The following is a 9,676-nucleotide window of genomic DNA, read 5'->3' as shown; positions in this document are numbered from 1 at the left end:
TGCACACACATAACAGGGTGACTGATGAGGCAGACAACTCAGCAAAATACCAAGACCAGAGAGCAAAACCAAATTGAATACCAAGATGTAGCAACTATCAGCGACCAGAGCAAGAATGAACAGAAAAATGATCATGAGCACTGTCAGAACACGACTGCAGACTGAGCCCCTGCACTGCCAGCTTTATACAACTACTGTGAGTGGCGATAGGCTGGCATGGAGGGCGTGGCCCATGCATAGTGCTGTGGCATGACAGTAGCACTTGCAAATTATAGAGCACTGCCTGGTGGCTATCGTCTACATCCAAGCCTTCTGGCTGTCAAAATTGTCAGACCAGGATATCAGAATTTCAGTGCTGCATTAGAAAAATATGCAAAGTCAGTGACTATATGGGCGAATTTCATATGTGTTTGAGCCATGCTGCATGGATGTAGCTTGCACCAAACTCGTGAGTATGTCTGTGGTGCTGTGATGTGAGGCTCTTTTTGGTTTGCTTAGACAGAGTAGGCTGAGGCAGCATGCAGGGAGCAATTTCTAGTGGTTTCCATTGAAAGAGGTCACTGGCAGTCAATTTTGGCTATGAGGTGCTCAGTATGGATGAACTTGTTTTGGAGATTGCTGGGCGAGTAAGCAGAAACAGCATAAACACACCAAGGAGGACATTCCTGCACTGAGGATGCACCACGACCAGAAAACTTGCAGCCTGTGGCGACGTCTTTTTCCAGATCTTCCTGTTGGTGGTGATTTGTCCAGAGGATGAAGGCTTGATGCTCCTGACCTTATTAAGACTGGGTGAACATCATAATTATCCTCATACATTGGTGGTTTTCCTCAGATCCAGGCAGTGGAGTGTTTAGCACAGTTCTTGGAATATTATTTGACAGCTTGCCCATTTGCTCTGTTGTGGTGCATCACTTTCTTCTTTATTTCAACACCTGCCCATATTGCTTATTTAGTATGCTTTTGGCATGTTCATGCTGATCTAGCAATGCAATGCTTGGACTCCCTCTTGGATGTAATTTGTTTTCACCTTTGGCTTCTATTGACAACCGTTTGTGTTGTATTGCAATCACCTGTTGATTGGGATCTATAGGTTATCATTTTCAGACTGGTGTACCAGGTACAAATTTTTTTGAAGCATGTCTGGGTATTTGAGCCATTTTTGCTATTTCGTGTTTGAATCTGTTAAAAGTTACAACCTCTCTTGTGGCCCCCTCTTTTTTTTTTAATTACATTAAAGAATTTTGGTGTATTATAGAAATCATTTATCAGTCTTGGCATGTGCCTGTGCAGCCTAGCCAGACCTTGTGCATGCCTGTTTTGGCTGACGTGTTGGCTGGGGCCTTGGCTAGTTTCAGGACATGCTGTTGGCAATCACACCTAACAGGCACCACTTCTGTCTGTATTCTGCCCATTATGTTTGGTATTTTTGTCTTTTAGTGTTTGTAAAATTTACTATTGTGTGTGTGTGGTTTTTTTTCTGTTTATGAGGACATTTGAATAAAACTTAAATGTGTCTTGAAACAGCACTCACATTCTGTTATCTATCTTGTAAGTTTTAATGGGGTTCTGTTTCATGTTCTTTCTAATGAAATAGTGATTCCCTTGTTAAAGTAACTTTAATTCACAATAATTGTCTGAAGCTCAATTCGCATTTGTAATATTCCTAATGTGTTAATCTGAGCACACACAGAGGTATCATAGTGCCATGCCACATTCTGGTAGCAAGAGCGTGCTTTTGTTGTTTACTTTCTGGGATTTTTGGTCAATTGAGCATTGTTCATTTCTATATTTGTTATTTTTAGGTTTTGGTTAATTCTGTTCTTGGTTCAGAGACTATCAGTTGTTGAAGGATGCAGGTTTTCTCTGAAATACCAGGTGATTGGGCTGGATGTATTGTGAAGGAGCAGCTCAGGTACAAGTGCAAGAGTCATGACCAGTCCAAAGATGGTGACATATTGGATTTGCGTTTATGACGTACTCGTGCTCCCAGTGCAAATTACGCCAGAGCGTACTGGGTAGGTAAGTGCTGTGCTGGAATACTGTTCAGCCTCTCCCAGTGATTTGGGTAAGAATATTGACTTCTTAGAGGGCAGTCCCCTTCTCAGTCCCAAATCCATAGGCTTCAGAAGCAGATTTTTCACTTAAGTAATCGTACCGAGGATTTAAGTTTTGTAACAACTGACACGTCTTTAAAAGGTGGGGTTAGCAAGTTACTCATTGGGATAATGGTCTTGCACAGAAAGTTAAGTGCTTTAGAGTGGCAAAAGATGTTACATGGAACCATCAAGGACAGTTTGTCAATGGAAAACTCCATTTAGGACCTACGTCTGTCAGGTGCCCAGAAGGATTGTGCTTCTGGGCATTTTGCCAAGTTTCTGAACTCTGTCTGCAATGTGATACAGGGAATAGATTATTTATCAATTGATGCTGTTTGTTGTTTAGTAAAGTTTTTGTTGTTTTTGGTCTACCTGGAAAGGCAAATCAGTGTTTTTAATATTCTTTGGGCGGTAGCTTTTCAGATGATATCTCCTTTGTGTAAAGGTTCATTAGCTGACTTGATTAGTGCTCTTTTAGCTGTTCGTGGCAGTATACAAGAGTTGCAGGCCCACATTTTAAGAGAATAGCTCTCTGAAAGAGTTCGGAGTGATTTAATTAATCAGCATATTTTTTGTGTTCAGTGCGCTGGGGAATTACTGGCTATGTATATAAGTGAAATACACCCTGCCAGGGTCACTTTTGATGTGAATTTATCAGAGTCACAAGTTGTCAGTGTTATTGAACAGGGAGTTAATCCTGAGGATTGTTCCCACATTTTGTTTTCAAAAGAACCAGCCACCTACGAAGATCTAGATCTTTTGATTACTAATATCATTGCGGTTTCTCAAGTGGATGCAAGGCACAGTTCTGATGAGCAGGTACTACGTATAGTTCATGCTAAACGTAACGTCTCGGGCAAGGGTAAGAGAATGCTTGGGCTTTGCTATCATTGCAGTGAACCTGGGCATTTTGCTCATTATTGTGTTCCCCAAGGGAAGCCTTCAAATGGCTAATGCCAGGTTGAAGGTAGGCACTCAGCTTCACATACCTTTCATGGTGGTGGGTGTTAAAGGTCCTTCTTTGCCTTTGCTTGTGCCTACCTCAATGACGAGCGAGAGTGTGCCTTGCTCGACTCCAGTAGTACTATGTTCTTGTTGAGCTACCGGTGGTATTCCGGATATCAGCATATTTGTAGACTACCCAAGGTACAACCCACCATAGGAAGCTGTAGGACAGTTAACAGGCAACAATTGAATTCGGTAGGCACACTGAGTGTGTGTTGTGGAATTGGCGAATTTTCCTGGCCTGTTCAGGTCACTGTGGTTAAGTGGTTGTGTACCCTGTTAGGGTGTGATTTTATAGGAAAAACTGGGTTAGTGTTGGAATATGCTCAGGGTGTCTTTTATTTCAGATTTCACACTTCTTTAAAGATTTTGTCCTGTAAGCATACTCATCACCTAGGTGTTTGTTCTATGGTTTGTGAATCTAGTGAGTCTGAGTTGAGTCATTTATCTAATAAAGAGGAACAACAGATGTTGCAACTACTTCATGATTTCCCTCATGTGTTAACTGACAGGTTAGGTATGACTAATAAAATAGAGTACTGAATTCAGTTATCAGATCGAGAGCCTGTTACGCAGTCTCTACAGACTTTCACCACCTAAGATGAGAGTGCTAAGACAGGAAGTTGATAAAATGTTGTCAGATGGAGTGATTTGCCCTTCAACCTTCCCTTATGCATCGTCCATATTTTTGGTCAGAAAGGCAAATGGGGTGGTTTTCATACTGTGCTTTATTATTGCGCCTTGAATCGAAAGGTAGTTTTCGAATCTGTCCCTCTTCCTGACCTTCACCATTGCTTCACCTGGTAGTACTTTATGGTAGTTGATCTAAATCAAGTGTATTACTGGATACCACTGGTGGAGGAATCCAAGGTTGCCACAGCATTCGTCATGGACTGGAACTTTTATGAATTTAACAGGGTACCCTTTCATCTCTCTAAGCCATGCTGTTTAGGTAGCTGGATTCTGGTGTGGGTGACCTAAAGTTCCAGTTCATTTATAATTATTTGGATGATGTTGTGGTATATAGTAAAACATTTTCTGAGCATTTGGAACAGCTCCATCAGGTACTGAGTAGGCTGGGAAAGGCAGGTCTTAATGGTGAAGCCATCAAAGGTCTCAAAGGTCTACCACGTAGGTCCTGAAATTTCTTTTTTGGGGCACCTGGTTTCTGCTGGTGACATCCATGTGGACCACTCACAAACTCGGCCACTAGATAGGTTCCAATCTCCAAACACCAAGAAAGGGATACCAAAGTTCATGGGTACGATAAATGTTCTTTAAAATTATATTCCACATTTTGCCCAGATAGCGGCCCCTTTGAATGCAACTTTTCGCTAAAGTTAGGAATCTTTGATGGATAAAGGACTGCATGGCTCCTCAAACTGACTCCCAAATAAATATTTTCATTGTAGAAGATAAGATTTATAATACAAAACTGTCCTTGCACAACATGGTGATGTGAAACCCATTTTAATACATTTTTTGTTTTTAATTCCACACATTTTTTCTTTAGTAGTAATTTTATTTGTGTGAGTCTGCTGGGAGGAGAAAGTGAGCTGCACATTGATAGTGGTATCTGCATTTTACTGATTGCTGGAGGAGGTGACTTTCTTTGTAACTGATACACTTTTCTAAATTCAATTACAGACAAAAGTACCATCACTGCATGTCTGTGTAAGAACACTAACTTAAGTTTCTACATAACTACTCTGAATAGGGTGGAAATGTAGTGTTGTGCCTTACAGGACATTTTAACGATTTTTCTACAATTACATAAATTCCTATTTTTCAGTTATTAGCATGCAATACAAGATTATTATAAATGATTGAAGTGATTTGACAGATTTGCTGTAGCTATATTATTTGACCTATTGTCACTGGGATTTGCACACACATAGAAAATCTCAAAAAGTTTTTTTTTTAATTTTGTTTTTTAAGTGCTCCATACGTGTCCCCCTACTGATTCTGCAGATAGCAAGTCAATAATGACGTTATGCCCACATTTGGTGCTCCACGTCAGTCTATTCAAAACCACTGTTGCTGTGAGCTTTTAGTTCTTGTAGGTTTGTCAGTAGCAGAGGCATAAACACTCAATCTTTCACATAACACCCACACAAAAAACTGCATGGGGCTAGGTCAGTAGAGTGTGGTGGTCATGACATGATCTGCTAATAATCAACCCCACTATGACCGATCCATCAGTTTCTCAATTTTCTGTTTAGGAATTCACAAACTTCATGACAGAAGTGGAGTGGAGCACCATCCTGTCAGTAGATGGAGTCCACACTGTCAGTCTCCAGCTGTGGCATGAGCCAGTTTTCCAGGATGTCCAGATATACATGTCCTGTCTTTTCCCGGAGGAAGAAAAAAAAAAGGGGGGGGGGCAGTAAACTTTAAACCATGAGACTCCACAGAACACATTAATTTTTGGTGAACCCTAAGTGTGCTGCATGATAGCATGGGGATTCTCTGTTCCCCTGATTTGCACATGGTGCCTGTTCACTGTGTCATTTACAAAAAATGATGTGTCATCACTGAAGATGAGTTTCTTGCAAAAACCATCTTCTTCCATAAGATGTTGCAACTGTGTCAAAAATTCAAAGTGTCTGACTTTTCTATTGGGAGTCAGGACTTGAAGCAATTGTAAGCAGTAAGGCTTCAGCTTCAGGCATTTTCTGAAGATCTTCCAAACAGTTGGTTGTGGTATGTTCAGCTCTCTGTTTGCTCTGTTAGTCAACACCTGTGGGATACGTGTGAAACTCACTCACATACTGTCAAGCATTCCTTCACACACTGCAGGCCCACCCAGAATTCCCCTTGCAGAGGGCATCCTGAAGCCTTAAACTGCGCACACCATCCCTGATGGAGTTGGCAGTTGATGGATTCTTGTTGAACTTTGTCCTGAAGCGTCATTGCACCGTTATGACAGACTGATGTGAATGCATTTCAAGCACAACTTATGCTTTCCCAGTACCTGATATAATCTTGCCTAACAGCTCACTGCCGTACTCTTGTGACAGAAATCTGAAGTGTGGCTGCAACAATAAAAATTTTTTTGAGTTTTTCTATAGGAGTGTTGAGCTTTGTGACAATACGTCAATTAATGTAGCTACTGTGAATTCACGAAATCCTCCAGTTTATTTCATTTTTGTTTGTGTTACTTAAGCAAAGAAGAACCAGTGAGCTATTTAATCTTAATATAAACATCCACTGCAGTAAATGCAGAGTGTACATCATTCTATTTCTGCACGTCAGCTTGCAACTGTGTTCTTAGCATTTTATCAGTTGCACTTTCCATAGAAGCTACGGATTTGCTTGTCCATAGCCATGCTGCACCACGTGTCTCACCATCCTCCCAACTCATTCACAAGTAGTTCATTCCTGTTGCTGCAGAATGCAAGAAAATAATACAGTGCCTAAAGTACAAGCAACAAAAAATTATTGTCTGCAGCAGTATGTTTGGAACTGAGGGGTATTTTTAGTTCAGATGGATGTGTCCTCTTCTACCAACCAAGTGGGAAAGCAATAAAGGTTGAACAGCAATCTCAAGTTACACAACACTTGAAGTGGAAGAAAAATATTGCTGCAGTTTTATCGCTGATGTTAGAACAACATCTAATTAGTGATGAATTTCCAGGTTCTTCTACAGGACTTCATACATTTTCACTTTATTATGAAGATTTATATAGGACATTTGTATCAGTTAACATACCACTTTCTATGATAAATAATCCAGTGTAATGAAGTTTCTCTCCAAATATTCAAATCTTGATACTCCTGAAGAGTCAATGTTGAGAAAAAAGTTACCAAAAAAGGGTACAATAAATTTGGTGCATGTGTGAAAATGAGAAAATCTGGGTTATATTAGATGAAACTTCAGACACTTCTGGCAGGAAAGTACGAAATGTCATTCTTATGGTTTTAAAAAACGACGATGTGATTCTGAACAAATCTTTTGTGCTAGCAAGCCACAAAATTACTACTGTGAACCAAATGACAGTTACAAGATTATTTCATGAAGCAATGCAAACATCGTGCCCTGGTGGTGTGGAGTGTTTTGCTGTTAATCATACAACGTGTCTGACAAATGAGCACTTGATTTCAAAATTAAATATCTTGATAACTAAGATCAACAGAGGAGTGTGACAAATGCTATGTCTATTGTGAAAGCTGTAAGAATTTTATACTGAAGTTTTGAAATACTTCAAAAACCTATTAACATGTGGCACTGTAATCTCAATATTGTTTGTTATAAATAGTGCGCCACTGCTCAGAGCAATCAGTTCCACAGCTGGGACGTGAAAGAAGGTTGGAGTACCCAATGAATAGGTTGACATCATGTATTCCATTGAAGATGTTTTTCTGATACTGGAATACCACAGGTTAGAACACAGCCCTGTGGCGATGATTTAATGTTCCAAAAGGACACAATGTGTAAACCATTTGCAAGCTCTTTGCCAAGTTCCAATGGACAGGAAGTGTGGATGATGATCTAACAGGGAATGTTGGCCCTAAGCTCACTGCAGTTACTCCTCAAAATGTTGTCACAGTTTCCAGAATTATCTAGCAAGATCCACAGAAATCGTTCCCAAGAACTGCACCAGAGACTAGATGAAACTGTTCCAGTATGCAGAAAATACTGAGACAGACCCTACACATTTCTGTTCCATATCCAAAGCCACCTGTGGGAGCCACATTCTCACAATGATTGATAATGAAGGATTTGATGTTGGCTGCATCTGGTTCAAATATGAAGCACATTTCCAACTCAATGTAGTCATGAATAAACAAAACTGGTGATTTGGGGATTCCAAAAACTCCGATTTGTGTGAAGTGACACCACCGTATTCCGCAAAAGTTAATGTTTGAGCCACATCACACCAAACAGAGGTTTTGCTTTCTTGGTGAATAATTTGGGAACAGAGTCATTGTGCTGGATTGTTGCACTTTCACTGGCACAGGGATGGACTGGCCTCCATATTTACCCAGTCTAATTCCATGTGAATTCTTTTTATGGGGCACATGAAATACAATGTCTACCAGAACCACCCCACCATGCTGGATGAGCTTGCATTTGCAATCTGTGTGGCATCTGAATCCACTTCCATTGAGACACCACAGGATGTGATGGCAAATTACATTGTTCATTTGCGCCACCTCTGTACTGCAAGTGATGGACATTTTGAAAAGATTGTGAATGTGATTGCAAAGATTGTTTGCAGAGGACGAATTTACTTATGCACACTGATACTGTATGAGCTACACAGTGTACAGCGCCATCTGTTGGCTTTTTGAACTATTTCAAAACTTCTGTATAAAATACTTACAGCTTAGACAGTAAACACACCTTTTGTTGTACTCATCTATCATTCTTAGTTTTTGAGATATTTAATTTTGAAATCAGGGACTCCTTTGCTGGTCATCCCATAGATGCTGCAGCATATATCGAGAAGGCAGCAGATCTTGTTGTTAGTTATCCTAAAATGATCTTTGTTACATGCACTGCAGATGGTTTACACAGAGTATGTGAAAAAAATAGAGCAGTATATCCTAATGTGAATAAATTTATTTCTAATAGGAAAAGAATGTTCATTAATTTGCCGGGAATAATTCACGTATTCATGATTAAAAATCACAATGTACCACTGCCATCCACCCCAGCAATAATACAGTGGTGGAACTTGGCTTGCTGACGTCCAGTCCAGATTGTTTTGATGGCTTTGCCTTAGTGATTACTGTACTGGACAAAGATGATGCAACTACAGTTGGAATCCTTCACAAAATGTTAAGTGACACAGTGTTAAAAAATGACTTGCCATATATATCTGCTAATATTTGTTTCCTTAGCAGCACAATTGACAAACCTGAAATGATGTGCATCCTCCTTTCAGAAACAGTTGAGCATATTCATGACATCAAAAGAAAACTTAACAGTCTTAGTGGATCTGCAGCACAAATGTTACAAAATAAATTCAGACATGTGTTTGATAACAAATGTGAGTTTCAAACTATGTGCAAAATTTAAAACGTGTTACATCACCATCAAGAAGAGGATACCAATGTGCCCTGCCATAAATTTCCCAGACTGACACTACGTGGCATGGAGTGCTCACTTTGCCAGTATAAGGCAGTACTTCACGATAATTGTGTCATTTGTGATGGACTACTTAAGGTTTAATCTCTTTGTGCATAGCAAATCATCAGCGGTTTGTGAGGCATAACAAAGTGCATTCATGAGTGCTGCATATTGTTCATATTCACATAAATAAACTGAATTATAATTAAATACTTTTACTTTTTTGTCACATATTTCAAGTATTTTTAAAAGATAGAAAATTTCCTGTATTTTAGCATCCAAAAATTTGAGGCCTGCTCATTATGCACCTTTCATTCTGGCTCAAAATGACACAACTGTCAAAATAATTGAGGCAGCATTGTTGATACAAATGTTGAGTGTTGTTATTGTTATTCAGCACTGTTGAGTTAAACACACTGTTTCTGGTTCATGTGATGCTTTGGTATTATTGCCATACATAGGCTGACCTTTACATGCTCACATGTTTGGCCCAAAA

Source organism: Schistocerca americana, chromosome X (genome assembly GCF_021461395.2).
Source record: "Schistocerca americana isolate TAMUIC-IGC-003095 chromosome X, iqSchAmer2.1, whole genome shotgun sequence".
Taxonomy (NCBI): domain Eukaryota; kingdom Metazoa; phylum Arthropoda; class Insecta; order Orthoptera; family Acrididae; genus Schistocerca; species Schistocerca americana.
This window is presented reverse-complemented; position numbering follows the sequence as displayed.